At 49.6% G+C, this 20,612-nt stretch overlaps 1 protein-coding gene and 2 long non-coding RNA genes across 7 annotated transcripts in view; 1 reads left to right on the top strand and 2 right to left on the bottom strand.

Annotated features, from left to right (window-relative positions):
• The window catches only part of Slc39a11 (solute carrier family 39 member 11), a 431,298-nt gene that overhangs the window by 396,521 nt on the left and 14,165 nt on the right, over positions 1-20,612 (top strand). The window lies entirely within an intron of this gene.
• LOC121141555 lies at positions 545-9,473 on the bottom strand. Its single transcript, XR_005878500.1, has 2 exons — positions 9,328-9,473; positions 545-878 (listed from the first exon to the last, which is right to left on the bottom strand). It is a non-coding gene; the product is annotated as an uncharacterized LOC121141555 (long non-coding RNA).
• LOC121141554 lies at positions 4,701-6,280 on the bottom strand. The gene is made up of 2 exons (XR_005878499.1): positions 5,552-6,280; positions 4,701-4,828 (listed from the first exon to the last, which is right to left on the bottom strand). It is a non-coding gene; the product is annotated as an uncharacterized LOC121141554 (long non-coding RNA).

Below are 20,612 nucleotides of genomic sequence, written 5' to 3'. Positions count from 1 at the left end.
AGTGCAAGGGGAACACCTGCTCTCATTCTTTCTATGCTTCTGAAGTTCAGCTAGTCACCCCCGGGCTCCTTCTCTTTGAGAGAAATTCCAGATCTTCAGCCTCCTTGAAGGCATTGTGGGTAATGCCTCAGCTGTGCGAGACATCTGGCTGAAAACTTCCAAAGGAAGCCAGTTCTTCCAGAGATCTCCAAACTCTGCCTCTAGGATGAAATGTGGAAGTGGCCCTCCAAGACTTGAGTTCTACAATAGGCCACGTGTCCTGTTCTTTGCTCCCTGAGTGCCCCAGGACTCTAGGGAGTGACTAACTGGGTAAATCCAGGCTAATTTAGGGCTGGTCCTCCTCTCAAACCACCAGCAGAGTCTGGAGTGATTTCAGATCCCCCCCACCCCCAGAACCTGCACCCTCCCAGATGCCCCCTCCTCCAAGGAGGCCCCATTCACCTTCCCATACTGTCAGCTCTGCTGGCATGAGGACAGCTGTCCTGCCCAGGAGAAAACAGGGCACAAGTGGCTATTGGCCCTGTGAGACAAGTGAAAAAGGTGGTTCCAAACCAATGCCTTTTATTTCTGTTGGGTCTGTTGGTCTTGGGGTATCCCAGGTTATGAATCCTCAAACTTAGGGGCCTTCTGCTTCTGCCTTCCGAGTGTTAGCATTGCAGGTGCAGCATATTCTGTTGTCTCTCCACTAAAATCATGTTGTGTTCATTGTCCTCCTCCTCGGAGAGAACACTTCAAATAGACATACAATAGTAGAGAGACTTCTGTACTATCAGATCCTGTATGGTCATCACTCAGTGCCAGCAACTGCTCAGCCAAGTCACGTCTTGCCCGGTTTTTTATTATCAAGATTTGTAAGCACTCACCAAAGATGGGAGTCCCTGTAATGAAATCAACATGCCATGTGAATACCCAGCTACCAAAGGCAACCGACTTTGCCACGGGAAAAGCAGTCAGGGATTTGAGTCACCATTTTGGAAATTGCCAGATTGGCTCCCTTCTGTACTGTTTATAGAGACAAGCCCAACATCCTACAATTATACCCAACTTCCTTTCTGAGAGAAGACCCAGAAAATGCCCTCTTTTTCCTCCCTTTCATCTGAAAAAGCTGCCCCCAAATTTCAGCCTTTGCCTATGTAAACACAGACTTAGAGGCGTATAGGGGAACACCCACCTCCAGGGGGGCTTTTATCTGCGATTATCTTATCAGGATAACACTAAACCAGCCCCTGGTAGAACAAGGCTGCTAGTCTTTGCACCCTGCTTCTGTTCCCAACCACCAGTTCAGTTTGTAAATCCACCGGTTCAAGGCGGAAAACAATTTGAAAGGCAACATTGTTTCTGGACAAGGCTGTGATTGTGACAAAGAGAATGTGTGGCTCCCTTCTACTAATAAATCCCCCTGCTGGCTTGTGGCTGGGGGGGGGGTTGGCAGAAGGATGAGGCAGCATGTTAATCAACCTCCCTGAACCCATCTGAGGCGGTTATGTAGAGAAATCATTCCAAGCAGAAGGCATTTCCAGAGCCGGTGTGGCCATGGGATTGTTGGCTTGTGTTTTGAAGGAGATGTAGAGGAGCAAAAGTCCCTGGGATGGCATTTCTGAGAGTGTGGGGGGAATCTGCCACCAGTGTTCTGTCTCATAGGTGGCCAGGTGTCTTGTGTGGAACCAGGTACAAGATGTACAAGATGCCTAGACGTTCGGCTGGGGGTGGTGTGTGTGTATGTCTGTGTATGTGTCCATGTCTGTGCATGTCCACATGCATGTGGAGGCTAGAAGTAGAAGGTGACATTGGGTGTCTTCCTCTGTCACTCCCACAGAGGCTCTCTCTGAACCCAGTCTTCAGCAGTTAGGCAATACTAGCTCGAAAGCCTCCAGGATCCTCTTGTGCCGTCTCCTCTCCCCCCCAGTGTTGATGTTAGAAATGTGCATTGCTGTACCCTGGTTTTTCACCCTGGCTCTGTGGGTGGAACTCACATCCTCATGTTTACCCAGCAGAAACCTCACCCACCGAGCCACCTCCCCAGCCCCTCAGTAACAACTCTGAGCTGGTTTGGTGGCAGAGGACTCAGATGCAACTTCGCTGGGTTGGGTGGGTGTGCCAGGTCTCCGCCTCTTGCATCAGTGAGCCAGCCCCTGGCCCTGTCTTGACTCCAAGTAAGTTGAAAAGAGACACCTCCTCGGGGGAGAACTAGGAAATGAACTGTATAAACGTCCTTAGCAAAACCATAAATGGTGCATAAAAGTTGGGTGTTAAGGGTTATTAGCAGAAGTAAAACAAGAATGCTGCAGGCAAGGTGCCAGAGAAGGCTTTGGGCTTGGATCAACGCCCCAGATCTTGGGCAGGGCCCCCAGTTTTGCTTATAAAATGTAGATGCCAAAATGTAGCTCCAAGGCTGCTATGTTAATAAGTGGGACCTTGTATGCCAAGTGTCTACTGTGGTGTAGCACGCAGGTCAGGCGGCACCAAAGGTTGTCAGTAACAAGGTAGCAATAACATCACTAAGAATACAACCATTGAAAATGGATGCACGCAGGCACTACAGAGTCCAGAGTCAGTCACTGTGGGCAAATTGGAAGATTCCTGAGGGATGTAGCTGTAGATTATAAGAAAATTTTGTTTTGTTTTTTTGTTTTTCGAGACAGGGTTTCTCTGTATTTTTTTTGGAGGATGTCCTGGAACTCGCTCTGTAGACAAGGCTGGCCTCGAACTCACAGAGATCCGCCTGCCTCTGCCTCCCTAAGAGTTGGATTCAGGGTTTCCCTGCTAAGGTTTTATTGGTTGGGCACGTGACCACAGCTGAGGGCTTTCAAGAGGGACAGAGATGATAAGGACCATCCATCCAGCCCAGCTTGAGCACAACAGACTCTGAGGTGAGATCTCAGCCCGTGGAAGGGCTACACCATAGCACCAAACCTTCCTTAACTTGTAGATGGAGATCAGTGCCAGCCACCTGCATCTTGCAGCTGTCCTGTGGGCCCTGTGCAGTAGTGACCACTCTTTTGTACTTTATATTCTTCTGCTAATGGGATGAAGAGCAAGGATGCAGAGGCTAGGGTTTCAGACTTAGCCCCACTGCCTCTTTTGGTCCCTAGACCTCCCAGCTGAATGCCAACATGTCTGATGGCCTCTCTTCTCCTCAGGAGACCCTCTCCTCCTTCCAGCCCACCCATCTCTTTTCAAGCTCTACACGGGTTATAATTATGAGCATTTTTCTTTGTTTATTTAATCACCTGTGTCTCCTCCCAGGATCTGCCCCATCTCAGGCTCCACCTGCCCATGCCTGGCTTCCAGACATTGCACATGGTCTCCTGTGGCTGCTATAACAAACTACCACAGACTTGGGGACTTGGAACCATGAAGGCTAAATCTTAGGAGGCCAGAGTCTGAAGGCAGAAGGGTGGCAGAGCCTTCCTTCCTTCCTTGGAAGGCTAAAGGAGGAGCCTTGTCTCTGCTTCAGGGTTCCCTTGGCTTGCTGCTTTGATGGTCTCTCTGCTGCCATCTTTGCAGGGCTTTCTCATCCTCTCTATGTCTGACCCCTGTTTGTAACTTGTGAACACACTCGTGACAGGATTTAGGAACCTCCCTGAGAATCCAGGTTGTCCCCATATCCAGACCCTGTCCTTCCTTACAGCTCAAAACTTCCTTTTCCAATATCTACAGTCTCTGAGGCTCAGGTGCATCATTTGGAGGCTGATGTTTGATTCCAGAAGCCTTCCTTTGCCAGAGGTCTCGTTGGGAACAAATGAGTTTTCATCTATACCTCTCCCAGTCTCTTCAGGCTTCAGAGATGGCCTCAGCAGTTGAGCACTGGTGCTTTTGCAGAGGTCCCAGGTTCGACTCTCTGCACCCACACAGAGTTCACAACTATATGTAACTCTAGTCCCAGGGGGTCCAATGTCCTCTTCTGGCCTCTGTGGACACCAGGCATGCATGTGATATCCAGACAAACATGCAAGCAAAATATGCATACCCGTAAAAATAAATAATTAAAAATTCAGAAAGACATGAGCTTTAACTTACTCCTTCTGCTGCCATGACTACCACTGCATGCCTCCATGATGAGCTCTTCTTTCTCTGGAACCATAACCCCAAACCTAGACGTTACCTTGGTCATGGTGTTTTATCACAGCGAGGGAAAAGTGGCCAGTACACACACCGTCCTCCTCTGTAGGAACCAGAGCAGCTGAGGAGATGGGTCGTCAGTAGGTTAAATGCTTGTCTCACAAGCACGAAGACCTGAGTTTGAACTCCAGAACCTAAGTGTGTTTGTTTGTTTGTTTGTTTGTTTAGGAGCTATGGTAGCATGCTCTTGCATCCCAGTTCTAGTCATGAGGAGGAAACAGGTAGACAAGCAGACCATGGGGCCTTCCTGGTCACCAGCCTAGCCTATGTGGTGAGCTCCAAGCCAGAAAAGACCCTGTGTCAAAAAGATAGATGGTGCCTAAAGAATGGCATCCAAGGTTGTCCTATGGCCCCTACGCACACACACACACACACACACACACACACACACACACACACACACACACACCCCACACACATACACATGCAATCCAACCTCCCAGCAGAGCATAAGCACACTCTTAGAGCATAACCAATCGTACAGGCTTTGACAGTCAGCCAATCTTGGTGGCAGTTACTCAGCTCTCCCTTGGTAGCCCAGCAGGAGCCATAAATAATACAGAAATGGGTAGGTGTGGTTGAGCTTCAATAAAATGTCCTTTATGAAAGAGGCCAGTTCGCCCGTTCGCCCGTTGCTTCTGTAGTCAGTATGGAGCTGTGGATTGTTCTTGAGCAGAGCAGTGTGGAGAATTCCTGTGGCAGCTGCCTGTGGAAGAAAATTCTGGTGGCTTTTCCTTTTACATTGCTTCCCGATGCCCACAGCACTCTGAGGCCAAGGGCAGCTCTCCCAAGACAATACCATATTTGCCGCACCACCGAGAAGCAAGATTCTTGCCATTCTGGGACCACCCAAGGAAGGGGTGGCTGACTGATCTCATTTTTAAGGAAAATATTTAACAATGAGGCTCTCTCCAGACTGAGTCCCAGCTGGTATCATGGCATCTGTCCGGGTAAAGAACAGGCGGCCCTGCGAGCTTTAGCAAATCTACTTTGATTAGAAACAAGAGTTTTCCAGGCATCGAGCTGGCTGGCAGGTCAATGGCCTCCGAAGCCTCAGCACAGTGGAGCCCAGGTGGAATTTATGTGGAATCAAAGTACTTACCCACCTCCCGGGGGTGGGGGAAGGACAATGGGAGAATGGGATGTATGAGTGAGGGTAGCCTAAGTGCATTCCTAGATAGAGGCTCAGTCTCTCAATTCACAGGAGAGAGTGACTCTCAGTCCACTGTTGGTGTTGTGCAAACTTTTCCTGGGGAGACGAACATCCAGTTGGGCATGGTAAACTAATGGACTTAGTTGTGATTACTCGGCGGAGCACAGGCAAATCACACCACTGCAGGAATGTTCCTTCTGCAAATATGCATCTATGCAATGGAGGAGCAGGACCTGCTGAGTCCCACCACTGCCCCCCCCAGCAACCATTAAGTACCGTATATCTGCAGGGGGTCCAAATTTTGTGCAGGTCTCCAGCAGATGGCCACAGGTGCTAAGAGTTCAGGAAACCAGCATCAGGTTCATACATGGAGGACCCACAGCAATTGGTATCCCCCCTCCAAACTTCCATTTCATCTTGAGATTGACGATGTCAATTTATCCAGAGACTTGGTTTCTGACAAAGATATCTGGCATGCCACACAACCCACAGAACCACCACTGATAGTAGCACTTTTTAACACACGGGTCTTGTCAGGGTCAGGTGCTGGTGAGTTTGTGAGCAAGCTGCTGAGTGATGTTGCCTGCTTGGCCTGAGATGGCTTGTTCCGCTCCTCCTTCTCTTCCAGCCACCAGCCAGTCTGTGTGGACAAGGATCTCATGGGCGTGGTAGTAAACATGAGTCAATCTTTGCTTTTTTCCCTCTGCTCTCACCCCACCCCATCAATTCACTGTAGGGTTGAGCAGAGTAATAAGAATTCACTTATAAGCCCTCGCAGGCAGATGTTGGGGTGTTCAAGGGCTGGAATATAGTAGCCTAGTTGGGTTTGGGCCCCTAGGCTCATCAGAAGTGGCTGGTTCCTTCTTCCTGAGTCCTGAAGGATGGGACTCACACCTTCTGTTTAACACAGTTGACCTGCCTTTGTTATTGTCCTGGCTAGATAAATATGTGTGTGTATGTGTGTGTGAACATGTATGTGTCCCTATATGTGGTGTATATCCCTTTGTATGTATGTATCCCTGTGTGTGTCCCTGTGTGCTTCTGTGTGTGGCCCTATGTGTGTAGTATCCTTGTGTATGTGTCCTTGTATGTGTGTGTCCCTGTGTGTGTGTGTCCGTCCCTGTGTGTGTCCTTGTGTGTTTGGTGTTTGGGATAGAACTGAAGGCTTTAAGCATGTTATTCACTTACTACTGAGCTGGGCCCAGGGTTTGTCCAGTGTGGTCAAGGCCGTCCAGTGGAGCAGCCCTACTGTGTGCCTAGCAAGGATTAGTACTTCCCTCTTGTGCAGTCATGCCTGCAAGAGGCCCTCTCCACCTGGCATCCACTCCTGTCTCCAACAATTCTTTGTACTTTCCTGAGCCCTTCATTCAGCCTCTCGTGGCCTCTTCTCATTCTGCCAGGCACAACTTCCTCATTCAGAGGGTGGAAACAGGCCCAAGCAGGCCCAGGGCAGATCTATGGCATAAAAGCACACCTGTCTTCCTTCAAGTTCACAGTTAATCAACCCAGACACTTGACAATCACCTCAAGTGGCCTCCACAGCTAATGGCTTCTTTCTCCTTTATACTCACTTGGACCATTCCACGAGAGTCAGGCCATCCTTGCATGGAGAGGGGACGGCTAATGGATGCCGTTCGTGGGAAGCTGGGCACACCAGGGTTTAAGTCCTGGCTCTCCGGGGGTCAGGGGTGATCTTGGAAGCATTTCTTAGCATCCCAGAGCTTCCATCTCTGCTGGCATAAAGTGGAAGTAATTACATTCACTTGGCAGAGATGCTCCAGGTACCACAGGGTGTGCAGCTCAGGCTTGGCATGCACTTGAGAGTCAACTGCCTCTGTTTTATTAGCTTCATCATCATTAGCGTTGTGCGCCTCCCATTCCAACCCTCATTCTCATGGCACTGTTGGTCCCCAGGCTCGGGATCTCTGGATTTGCAGCAATGCTTTGCAGAGTATCACCTTCAGGGCTCTCCGTGGGGGGGGGCACCCAAGTTTCACTCTCATAATTTTCTCCAAGTCACCGACTGAAGTAAAGGATTTCCATACCTCATTCATTTAGCCAGTAGCCATTCTAGAAGCCTCCAGAGAGTCTGTTCCAGCTTTGGATGAGGCTTGGTAGTCTGACTAGCAGCAATGGGATGAATCCTTGGCCAAGAAAACAACCATACTTTTCTTCTAATGGCTAGTGGCAGGTGAATCAAGTAATCTGTGGATCTCAATGTGCTTTTTTTTGTCCTGGTTTTCCAAGGCAGGGTTTCTCTGTGTAGACCTGGCTATCTTGGAGTTCACTCTGTAGACCAGGCTGGCCTTGAACTCAGAGATCCACCTGCCCCTGCCTTCTGAGGGCTGGGATTAAAGGCATGCACCACCACTGCCCAGCCTTAGTGTGTTCTTGATTCAAGGATGCTCTCACTTGTTGCTGCAAGTTTGCCCCACTTGCTAGAGGAATCTGCTTGGCTTTTGGGCTCTGGACTGAACTTGAATGCACACCCTGATTTCTGTCTGACTGCCATCAGTCTCTTTTCAAACATTCCTTATAGACTTGAACTCACCTGGACCTGGGGGAGCAGGGACTAGGCAGGGGTAATGTAGTTGCACTTACCATCTAGGCAATCTCCTAGGAGTAAGTGGGGTTTGGGGGACAGACCACAGTCAACTTTCAAATCTGTCACCACTTAATGGGACTCTGCATAATTGCCTGTGACTCAGGAGTAGGGACAGGAAATAAGAAGTCAGCAAGACAAGACTTCAGTCATAGAAAGGCCTATGTCAGGGGCAGAGACCCAGTCATGTTTAGGAGAAAAACAGTTACACAGTCTGCAAAAGAGAAAAGGGCTGTGGAATCTTGGTAAATGGGCAGAAATTAAAACATGGTTGTATCTAAAGTCGAGATACTTTCTACGTCCATGCTGAGCCTGCAGATAGAGGGCAGAAGGTCTAACCGGAAGTGGGGGTTACATCCAAACCTGCTGCTTCAAAATCAGGCAGTCATCCTGAATTCATCTGAGATATTGCAGAGTATCTGAAATCACCCTCAAATGCTAGCCTGCCACTTCCCATCCAGGAGTGCGTCGCATGGGAAGCTGAGTAAAACGTTTGGGGGAATGTGGTGCTGGCCCGGGATGAAAACTGACCTTTGCCTGTTCCTAAGATTCACCCTGTCAGGACTCAGGACCCTCGGAATGAAGTTGTACATCATCTCCCCCATCACAAGAGCCCAGCCTTCCCCATGTGTCAGGCTCTGCTGTTTGCCTCTCTGCATGGAAAGTTATTTTTCCCTAATGCTCACTCTAGACCACCTCAACCCCTTTAATTCTTTAGATCTTGGGTTTCATGTCACCTCTTCAAAAGTCGCCCTTCTCCCTCTAGATACTTACTTGAATTTGATAAACCCCACTTAACACCATACTGGTCAGTTCATCTGGCTATGGCTCAGCGTGTGGAGATGAATGCCATTCAGCGTTTTTACTTTCATGCCATCTGTCTGGTCCCAACACCGTGAGAACCTGGCTCCCGTATTTAATCCACTCCCGTGTTGCTTGCAGCCAGCTTGGCTCATAGAACATGGGAAACACTAGATAATTTTCAAAGACTAAATGGGAGGACCAGTCTTCTCAGCATCCGTTGCATCCCATAGGCCCATCCTGAACTGGCTTAGATGGGACTACAGGCAACTAACAAGCCACATGGTCCATGCGTGGGCTCTGTATCCTTAGAACCCTGGAGACAAGCACATCTGCCTAGACACAAAGTCATGTCACTGGGGACCTAGTTCGAGCACCCACAATCTGCAGAAGCAAGATGCTTTCTCTCCTGCCTGCCTGAGGAAGCTGGCCCTTACTATCCAAACCTTCTGATGACAGCAGAGCTGCCTCCTGTCAGCACTGCAGAAGAACTCCAGTCAAGGGCCACATCTGTCACCTGGAACTAGAGGGAGACTCACCCAAGTCACACGTACAGAGGTACCTGTGATAAAAAGCAAAGACAAAACAAAACATCTTCCTAGCTGGCCCTTTTGATTAGGTAAAGAGTTAGGGTACAAAGTTTCTTTACCTAGGAAGTTTCTAGAAATTCTTCCATTGTTGACAGTGGCTTTCTGGAGTCCAGCGTTATCCCAGATCAATTTCAGTATTGGCTGGGCAGGCTTTCTTGCCCTTGGGACATTGGCTTTGTGGTTGAAGACAAAAGTCTTCTGCCCTGGCTTGTTGGCCCATTAGAATTTGCTGCTCACTTTTATGATGTGTTGGTTAGCTCATAAAGTGTCTGCCTGCCCCACTGGGCAATGCCTATGGGCCATGAGCTGAGTACCATGCCTCTGACGCCTCCATGGTACCACCAGACATCCTGCTGACCTCAGGCATAGCAGTCAGATGCTTGCTGGACCAGGATGGGGTTCAAGAACCTGGCTCTGCCTCATGAGCTAACCTCCTTTTAGAGACAGCGCATAGATCATGGCAAGCTGTTAGCAGGCTTACAGAAGTAGTCTTGTGGCTCTTTGGGGACCCACCTGAGAACAGGAAACCTGTCCAGTGACTCGTGGTGCTTGTTTGCCCTCAGAAACAAGCTTCATGCTTAGAAAGCTAGACTTGGGGACTGAAGAGGCTCTCCGCCTGCAGGAGGCAGGTGGCTGGGATTGAAAAGGGTGGGTCGGGAACAAGAAGTTACCCAAGAGGAGTCCCAGGCCAGGCCTCTCTAGAAAAATGCAGGTGAAAGGCCGCTTAGGGATGCCAGGTGGTCCTTTGGGGGACCCGATCACCATCGGGAGAACACATCTGGCCTGCAACTACACTTAGTTGCCTAGCTCAACCCTTTGCTTCTCAGTATAAGCTCCTTTGGAGGACAAGTGCTGGGTGGAACCAGCCACAGACCCTATTCTGCCCTTGATCCTGTCAACAAGGAATTGGAGCAGCAAGCCCAGATCAAATCGTAGCCTCGGCCATGTTTCTTCTCGCTTCCCTGGGGGCGAGCATGCCCATCTCCACTCCCATTAAGTGGGATCTGTTGAGACTATGTGGGGGTGGGGGCATCACCCAAAGTCTTTTTGTCAATAACTGTGCGAGGCAAATTAGACTGTGGAGTGCAGTCAAGAATGTTCCTTAGGATGCCAAGCCCCCTTCAGAAGCTGTAGGTGCTTGACCACATGGCACATTTTCAGTTCAAGATCTTTGTGTGATCCCCTCTATATACTTTTATAAAAAAACAAAGCCCATTTAAACACTAGGCAACAGGTTCTCGCAGAATGAAGATTCCCTGTATCTGGAAACAGCAAGAAGGTGGGAAAGCCTTGCCAGTTATCAAAGACATGGGCCAGGGCTGGAGGGAAACCTGTACACTGCAACAGTCTGGAAGCTTAGGAGCAGGTGAGGCCAGCGGTTCTGATATGCATTACAGGTGTTAGTAGGGACTGGGGAGTCTGGAGGATAGGGTGGAGCTTCCATATACAGGTGTATTACAGGTGTGTGTGCTAATGGAGAACCAGGGGTCCCATTTGCCAGAAATAAGGGGAAATACACACGGGAAGTGACTCTTCCAGCAGGCAGAGACCTGTTCCACGGGCTCCTGAGAATGCTCAGTGTCTTTTGGAGGTGGGGGGTGGGGGGTGGGGGTGAGGATTGGGACCTAACACTCACCAACTCACCAGTCTAGCCAATCAGTGAGCGTCTCAAAACAGAAGCTGGGAAGGAGTAGAAGAGGACACTCAACATCGATCTCTAGCCTCTACGCCCATGCACATGGGCACACACATAGCTGAATACATATAAACATACACATAATACACACAGAAGTGATAAAAGGGGGCTGGAGAGATGGCTCAGAGGTTAAGAGCACTGACTGCTCTTCTAGAGGTCATGAGTTCAATTCCTAGCAACCACATGGTGGCTCACAACCATCTGTAATGAGATCTGGTGCCCTCTTCTGATGTGTACATGGAGGCAGGGTGTTGTATTCGTAATAAATAAATTTTTAAAAAGGTGATAAATGGTTCCAATGGTAAATTTCATGTTATAAGAATTATACCACACACACACACACACACACACAGGCCCTGTGATCTGTCCTTCAACTCACCTTGTTCCAGCACCTCCCCACTCACCTAGGTCTCTAGCCATAGGCTGCTTCCTGCCAATAGACTCAGCACACATCATCCTCTTTCTCTGTTTGAATTTTGTTCCTTGTTCGGTCATCTTCCTTTTGGAGCACTTGAAGGACCCCAAAGTCAGGCATGGCTGTCCCTTGATGTGCTCCAGCTGTCATCCTTCTGCAGAGGAGTTCCTTGGGTAGGTCACTGCCCTCCCCAGTGTCTGCAGCCCTCAGACCCAAGCAACCCAAGAGCAGTGATCCACACGCATTCTTTGCTTGTGACTTGCTGGATCCCCACGCTGCCTTACTGCCTTCACACGGAACTCGAGAGGAATTCGGCATTTAAAGCAAGAGCAATGCTCTTCCAGTCTGGTTCCAGATCTGTTCGTTGCTCAGTACCCTGCTCCCTTCTCAGTGTTCCCAGGAAGTCATTTTTCCCCATGTGGGGGGAATAAAAGCACTACTGTAAATGATGATTCAGTTTCTGAACCCCGCCCCGATCCATGAGCTTTACATAACCGAGAAGTGCTTAACTACTTAGAAGCTATTCATGCTGAGTTAAAGGCTTTGTGAGATGAGCAGGAGCCCAACCCGCCATTCATAACAGAGCTTCATAGGGGACTTGGCAAGGAGCTCAATAAAGTTAGGAATGTTTTGAATTCTAAAAAAATCGACACCGAATGGGATGCTTCTCCCTCCTGCCTTTGGTCACACATTGGGGTCTTTGTCCTGTGCGCTACTCATTTGCCAAGAGGAAAAACAAAGACTTCAGAAAGTCCTTCCAGCTTCATAATCCCCACAGTCTCCTCTGATGCCACCACCCGCCCCAGGCAGAGGGTCTGTACTGTCACAAACCTCCGGGTGCTTCAGCCACAAGTCTGAGAGCTACTTGTATTCTTCTCCTTACTGTGACAAAATGCTTGGGAAAAGCCTCCTAAGGAAGGAAAGGAGCCTGAGGGCACAGTCCATCACAACCAAGAAGTCAGTCACACCACATGCAGTTAGGGAGAGATAAAGATTGCTTGTGCTCAACTTATTTTCTCCTAGTTATTCAGTCCAGACCCCAATCAGTGGTGCCAACCACCCTGGGTAGATCTTCCCGCTTCAGTCAAACCTCTCTGGAAACACCGTCTTAGTCATGGGCGGCTGTGTTTCCATGGTCACTCTATCCAATCAAGTCTCCAGTGAAGAGAGACCGCTAAAGATGCACAGTCATCCCACGATCTGGATGCGTGGAGAAGGGCTGGTCCCTTCTGGATGTTCCTACCCAAAATGTGTAACCTCTGTCTAGTCATGAGGAAATTTCAGACTAGCCTTGACTAGGGCATGCTATAAAAACAACTGGCCAGAGCTCCTCACAGTCATGAAGGACAAGGAAACCCTGAGAAGTCACAAAACAGAGAAGATACAGGTGACATGAGAGCTAAATGCAGTCTAGGATCCTAGGGTGGATCTGGAAACAGTAAGAGGACTTTAGGATGAGGACCCATGAGACCTGTGTGGTGGGTCCAGATGAAACTCCAATTCCCCAAACTCCAAAAGGCAGCCCAGTGAGCTCAACCTGGACTATAGGAGGATTTCTGGTATTTAGATTAAAACCCATCATTCCTCAGGAATTTGTGAAACTGGTTCCCATCTACCAAAAGGAGTCATTTCTCTCCCCTCTGGCAGAAGGTACAAAGGGCTACCTCTCAAAGCCCACGCTGGCCTCCAGGTTCCATCGGTAGCACAAGTACCTGTTACACATTTCAAGGTCCCTGCTAGCATCCTAGTCCTTCCCACCTCCTCCCCTACCCTAAACTCCATCCACTCACAGGCTCCCCTCCCTCCAGCTGCTCATTCTCCTTATAACCCAGCTATTCTTGCTATGTTTTCTCTGTGTTCTGGTCCTGCTTCTCGCACCATGCTTTCTCTGTTCTCTATCCCATGCTAGTCAACCCTGTCTTACAGATAGCCTGGCCACACCCAGTCTACTGGCCACGCCCAGTCTACTTCTCTCTCTCTCTCTCTCTCTCTCTCTCTCTCTCTCTCTCTCTCTCTCTCTCTCTCTCTCTCTCTGCTCTGCTCTGGACGCCTCCAGATTCCTCTGTCTGTTCTCTCTCTTATATCCACAATAAGAATCTCCCCCTTAACCACCCCATGGAGTGGCCATGTCTTCAGTTTATAGACTGAGTAAACCCCTAGTTTGGAGCCATTTTTCCTTGGTGGTATTATGTTAGGGATATGTACGTTGTTAACATCAGCAGAGTATGGGTGAGAAGGCTACAGGAACAATAAGACTGTTCCTATATAGTTCTAAGTGTGTTTCAGCACAATGAGTTTTAAAAACTTGAGTGCCAGGCATTTAGTAGGCACTTTCTAAATGTTTGGTGAACGACTAAGTTTGAGAGTTAACATTTCAAAATCTCAAAATAAAACAACTCACAGCCAATAGCGTGGGTAAGAGAGGAAGCGATGGAGATATTCTCCCTGTGTGATCACAGCATGGTTACTCCTCTGCGTTAGCTGCTTTTCTTTTGTTGCTATAACAAAATACCTGACAAGCAGCAGTTTAAGGAATGAAGGGTTTATTCTGTCTCACAGTTCCAAGAGCCACATCCCATCGTGGTGGGGGGAAGGTATGCACGAAAGAGAGGCCAGCTGGTCACTCTACTGTCAGGAAGCAGAGAAAGAGTAGGCAGTGGGGCCTGGCCGTAAACTCAAATGGCCCACCTCGAGTGACCCACTTCTTCCAGGGAAGTCCCCCTAAAGGTCCCACCACTTTCCCAAAGACAGCCACCAAATGGGAGCCAAGCGTTCAAACTCAGGAGCCTATGGGGGATGGGGCGCTTCGCAGCATGTGGGAGTTTAACCTTGGCACATCCCAGTCACCTGGAGCACTGACTCTGTGTAATCTCCCCTGTCCTTCTCAAATGCCCTCGCTAGATGCATGTTTGGTTAGTGGCGGTTGCATCATCTGCTCGTTTGGGCATTGCATTGGGTTTCCTGTCTCCTTCAGCTCCCTCTGCTTTTTGGTTCTGTTTATGTATTTGTAGATGAGGTCTAACTGTGTGACCTGAATGGCCTTGCAGCAGCTCTGTGTGACCTGTGTGGCCCCAGGGCAGTCCTGCAGACTCAGCCTGCCTGAGTGCTGAGATTATAGGCATGCACCATCACCAAGCCCAGCTTGAGGATCTTCAGTATGAGAACATCACTGTAAACTGCTATCCCCATGGCATGGCTCTTCTTAGGTCTCAGCTATGAATTAAAGTGCCCTGAATGCCAAGTGTCCCCAAGTGGGGACCAGGCATCTGATAGTGCCCTGTTAGATGCAGATCCCATGACTTCTCTTTTCATGTCCCCTTCATAGCCATGTGTCATGCAACTGTTTTGTCTCTGTGCCCCGAAATCCCAACATAAACAACTTAAAGGGACAGAGGATTTATTTTGGCTCACAGTCTCAGGGATCTCAGTCGCATGCCCCATTCAGTGGAACAATATTACAGTAGTAGGAGCACACTCGGGAGAGGTTATCCATCTTATCGGTGACAAGAAGTAGAAAGCGAAAGAGAAAAAGGGCGGAGACAAGGCAACTGCAAGGACCTGCCACTATTGACTTTCTTCCTTCAGTCAGGAAGGAAACCTTTTAAAGTTTCCACAACTTTCTAAATTTGTCCAACTACCAGGAAGACTAAGCGTTCAATACATGAGGCTGTAGGGGAAACATGTCATAATTAAGTCATAATACCACATTGAATCTCCCCTTTCTCTCCTTTCACCCCTGTTCAACTACCCCTCCCAGGTCTCTCGGGAACCCCCTCCAGGCGCCTTGGTCTCTCACCAGTGCACAGGGTTTGAAAATTCCACGGGGTTGACGAAAAGCTTCAAAGATGATTCTGTTGAATTCTCTCCATCCCACACTGGGTTTGCCACTGTGGGCACACCCTCCCAGGGCCACAATTTATCCAGTCCTGCCCCAAACATAATAACAACCAGGACACTCTTCTGCCATATGGCCACTGACTAGGTCAAGAGAGAAACACAACAGGGCATGGGAGAGAAGCCAGTGAGTCCTGTTAAAATATCAGGGGCCTCTTCTTCCTTGGCATATTCTCACTCAGTTTAATGTTTTATTGCAGACAGATCTTTTGTCCACAGATAGCTGTGGGGCATTAGCTAGTGTTGGTAATCACAGACTACCCAGCACGATCTACTTCTTATGAGGACAGTGTACGTATGAAGCAAATGCAGCCCTTCTTCATCTCGGGGCTCAGCGGTCCTGACGTGGGTTCTGTGCCACATGTGGACTAGTGAATTAAGGAGAGAAACTGCACCCTCCGTAAGCCTCGCTTCCTTCCTCTGAAACATGGGTTGATATTATTTCCCAAATAATCTATCGCCAGAGAAAACCTAGAGGGTGTGTGGCCAGGGCTCAGCACTGGGCCTGGGATGGGATGGAGACGCAGTGGGCAGTGTTGGTGTCCCTGCGGTATCCTCGTGGCCCAGGGGCCTCTGCAGTCAGCACCACACTTTGATGGAAAACGTGCCTCTGATGAAGGTGGTCCCCACACCTGTCTCTTGGTACCCTTCAAATGTGCAGAGCAGCAGATGCCCAACCCTGGCTCATGTTCACCCCCTCCCACCCCATTTGCATGGCCTTCCCAGGCTAGTTGTCACCCCAGGAGACGGCACACTGTTAATACCTGCCTTGCACCCTGCACCCTCTCTTGGCTGGCCATCGTAGGAAGCCAAACAAACACAATCTTCTTCTTGCCGAGTTTCTTCCTGTACTCAGCGCAATGGGTTTTGTACCTGTGCTCTCTATTCTTTGGGCTTCAGCTGGACACATGCTAAAGCTTATAGTCTTTGGAAGAAGTGCTACCAGGAGGGGACTAAGATTTCAACAGGTGATCTTGTGGGGGACAGTGCATTCAAACCATGATACTGCCATTGTTACCTTTTCTCCTCACTTCGAAACTCCTTCCCCCGTCACATGCTCAGCTACCCCTCCCCGCTCCCAGAGGCTCCGGGCTCCAAGGCAGTGTTGGAAAATGAAGGTTCAGTAGTGGGGCTGGCTGCTATCATTTTACCTTACCGTCTGGGGACATCTGATGGATAAAGATGAGCAGACACCCTGAGCCCAGGGTCTCCCTCCACCCTCTTCCCCTCTCTCCTTGCGAGCATCCCATGTCCACAGGACACTGACTTGAGGGTTCTCTGTTAGTACTTCAGGACATTCCGGGGTGTCCTCACCATCAAGCTCTTGGCATCCCTGGGTATGAAGGCGCTAATAGGAAGCATTCCACGTGCCTCTCCCTGCTCCAGGTCCTGTATATCTACGGTTCAGTGTCTTGAGACTTAGTTCATTTACAGAGGTGTCACCATTCCTGGTTGTTTTCAGGGCCCGGGCTGGTGGTCAAACAAGGGGACTGCCAAGGTGGTGTTCCCTTCCCAGGCAAGGAGGGAAGGGCTCGGACTAACAGCCTAGCTGCACAGCCAGGGGTTTCTCACCAGCCCCCACAGCTCAGTTCCCTTTGCTTTGCAAAGTCTTTCTTTCAATTGCCCCATCTAAAGGGAATGGAGGTGGAGCAGGTGGTTATGGCTTTGAACTCAGGCCACACGCCCTAAGGGTAAGTGAAGGTATAGTTTGATCTAAATAAAGGGATAGGAGGAGGGAACAAACAGCCTTTCAGTTAAGTTTTGCATTGGCCAGGAGCCAGCGTGACAGACTGTAGTGTGACAGACTGTTGTGAGAGGCTATTGAGAATGAGTGGTCCTCAGCCTCAAGCATCCAGCCACTAAGAGCATGCCCGCCCAGAAGACTGTTTTGCAGATGGAGAAAGAAAAGCGCCTTTGAACCCCGCCTTTTCGGGCCTTGCTGCAGTTTCGCTGAGGAGCCAAGGGTTTTTTCCCTTAAGTTTCTTCTTGGAGCCATTGGTTTATGCTGTCCAGATGTGCGCAATGAGATGTTTTTTTGTGTTGTGGTTTTCCAGATGTGCTCAAACAGGAAAATGAACTTGGCAAAGTGAGGGGTGGGGAGGAGGGTGGGGGCTGTCCCTGCAGCTCCTGGAATCTCAAGAACCCACAATACCACCCTTGTACATCAGCCACAAAACGAAGGATCAGGGATAGAGCATCTGGGCTGCCCAGTCCTGCCCCTGTCATAGCCAAAGACACAGAGACCCCGAGGGCTATGGCACACTCTGCAGACTGAGCTCGTATAGCTGGAATCAGATATTAGCTGTATTAGATTGAGGACTGTATTCGGACACGTGACTCTCTCATGGATGCATGCACCTGGCTCTTTTCCAGGCACTGAGACCCTTCAGTGAGCCGACAGATGGAGATCCCGAGCTCGTCCCGATGCCAGACTGGGCAAGGGAGAAAGAATAAACAATATTATTAAGAACTGGAGAGTTAATACCATATGTTAGTAGGCACGAAATCCTATTGGGAAGGATAATGGACCAAAGAACAGAGAAGGGAAATTCAGCTAGTTTTTAGGTCAGACGTTCACTGCTGTTTAACAAAATACCTCACAACTTGGCACCTTAATCCAGCAAGTATTGCAGGTCTGGGAGGCTATTCTAGTTGCTGTGATAAAACCTTCAAAAAAAAAGCAACTTTGAGGATAAAATAATGTTTATTGCACTTATACAGTCCATCATCGAAGGGAAGTCAAGGGAGGAATTCAGAGCAGCTCCTCGTACCCATAGTCAAGAGGAAAGAAAGGGAAATGCACACAGGGCTTCCGCCTAGCTCACTTTTAGCCAGTTCTCTCCTCCTTAAACGGTTGCATGAGCTGGGGGGTGGGTCTAGCCAGGGAATGGTGCCACCACCTGGGTCTTCCTACATCAGTTAACAACCCCCGACTGCCACAGGCCAGCCTGATCAGGATAATTCCTCATTGGAACTCTTCCCAGGTGATTATAGGTTTTGTCAAGCTGACCATTCAGAGTAACCAGCACAGGGGATTGGGGCACAAGAGTGGTTTTGTTGAGTGTTTCTAACTCAGGCTCTCTCAAGAGGTCACAGTAAATATATTAGCCAGGGCCAATGTGAAGGCTTGAGTAGGGCTGAGCAGCTACTTCTAAGATGGTGCCCTTACATGGCTTTTGGCAAGAGGCCTTACCTCCTCACCACACAGGCTTCTCATATGGCCACTTGATTGTGATTGCAACATGGCACCTGGCTTTCTCCAGAGCCGGCAGCCAAGACGCCAAAATGCCTTCTGAGACCTTGACAACCCCCCCCAGTCTCTGTGTGTGTGTGTGTGTGTGTGTGTGTGTGTGTGTGTGTGTGTGTGTGTGTGTTGTGGTGCTGTGCCTGCAAACTAAAACTAGCCATCACCATCGGCCAACCTGATGACGAGTAGATGAGAAGGTATTGCTTAGTTTTGCCCATCTGGGAATTTTTTGTTGTTGTTGCTTTTTGTAGAAATGGGACCGCTGCAAATTGCATTTTGTATTTTTTTTTGCCTTGTTTCTTTCACTCACAACCGAGAGGCTCAGGCCTCCCATGTATAAGCCTCCCAAGTATGGAAGCAGATCTTTCACTCCCGTTGCTATGTATTTTTCCATTGTTTGAACGAGACTCGGCGTATTTGCTCACCTGTTGTGGATGGGCATCGGCATGGTGTCCAGGTGGGGCACTAATGTAGCTAGCAGTGCTGGGGCTAAGGGCATTCTCGGTCAAGGGCATTCTGGGTCTTCATCTTCCAATGACCAGGTGAGCACACAGCTCTCAGGCCCAAGAACTCCCTTCTGGTTGAGGCAGCCTCACAGCCAGACCATGCATAGAGGTGGCTGCATTTGTTGGCAGCCTCAGCAGGTCAAAGTCCCCAGGGCCTGACTGTGAGACTCACAGATCCCATGCATACCTGTTCTTCTGCACGTCTACAAGGAGAGGTGTGCAGAGAGGACCTGAACCACCCGCAGCCACCACCCTGCCTTGTGGCCTGGCCACCTGGTGCCCTTCCCTGCCCGCTTTGCTTCAGGGAAGGCAGCAGAATGGATAGGTCATCTGAGTCTGAACCAGACAGGCTCTCAGAATGGCAGGAGAAGGGTGGGGGAAGAACCCTAGCGTGCTAAGCCAGCTCTGCTGAGCGGGTAGAGACCGGCAACCCTGCAGGGAGCGCCCAGCCCCTTCCCACCTGAAGGCTCATCAAACACCTTGACAGGCTGCCCGAGTGGGAAGCCGGTGATGTCATCACCAGGCCTGAACAATCAGGCCTTTTAGGGCAGGATGATAACAATCAAAACAGTATGTAAGGGCCTGCCACGCAAGAATACACAGGCTCATTGCCCCTGGGAGGCTCCCAAAGCTGGGGTAAAGTGGGGCTTGTCACAAAATATAGCTTTCTCTTTTCCTCACAAGCAGACTGGGGAACATAGCCTGGAGATGAAGGTTGTGAGTCTCCTAGGTTCCCACCTGTCAGTTTGTAGAGAAATCCTCTAGGCCCTCCACCTCATACCCCAAAGAAACCTCACCACCAGGCCCAGAGCTAAACTGAACAACTCTCCATGTTTGTGGGCCCCAGTGTACAAATACAGGGGATGCCATGGTGATGCTGGAGAGTGGTCAGTGTGGCAGGACTAAGGAAGGGAGGTCTGGTGATTCTCACACATGGTCCTTACAGAGCCACCCCCAGGAACTGGCTCAGCACAGTGAAGTTCTCCAGAGCCTTCAGCCATGCTGAGCTTAGCTCTTCTCAAATAAGTTGTCTAAGGACAGGAGGGGAATAGCTTGGTTGGTAAGAATGCTATGCATGCATTAGGACCTAATGCCACACAAAACATTGATCCCCAGAACTATAATGACAACAAAAACAACAAAGCCACAGTTGCAGCAGTGAGCGCCTGTAATTCCAGCACTGGGGACATGGAGACTGCAGGATCCCTGAGGCTTGTTGGCCAGCCAATCTAACCAGATTGCTGAGCGCTTGGTTCAGTGCTCTGTCCTGAAAACATAATGTGGAGAGGGCTGAGGAAATAGGATAGGAGTAAAAGCACTTGCTATACAAGTCTGAGGACCTGAGTTCAGATCCTCAGAAGTTGTGTGCAAGCTGGATGTGATGGTGTGTCTGTAACCCAGCACTCTGTCCAGATGAGACGAGGGGACAGCAAGGTACCCCAGAAGGAAACCTAACACTTCTGTCCAGATGAGACGAGGGGACAGGAAGGTACCCCAGAAGGAAACCCAACACTTCTGTCCAGATGAGAGGAGGGGACAGGAAGGTACCCCAGAAGGAAACCCAACACTTCTGTCACCCGACTCCA

Source organism: Mesocricetus auratus, unplaced genomic scaffold, assembly GCF_017639785.1.
Source record: "Mesocricetus auratus isolate SY011 unplaced genomic scaffold, BCM_Maur_2.0 Super-Scaffold_100007, whole genome shotgun sequence".
Classification (NCBI taxonomy): domain Eukaryota; kingdom Metazoa; phylum Chordata; class Mammalia; order Rodentia; family Cricetidae; genus Mesocricetus; species Mesocricetus auratus.
This window is presented reverse-complemented; position numbering and strand designations above follow the sequence as displayed.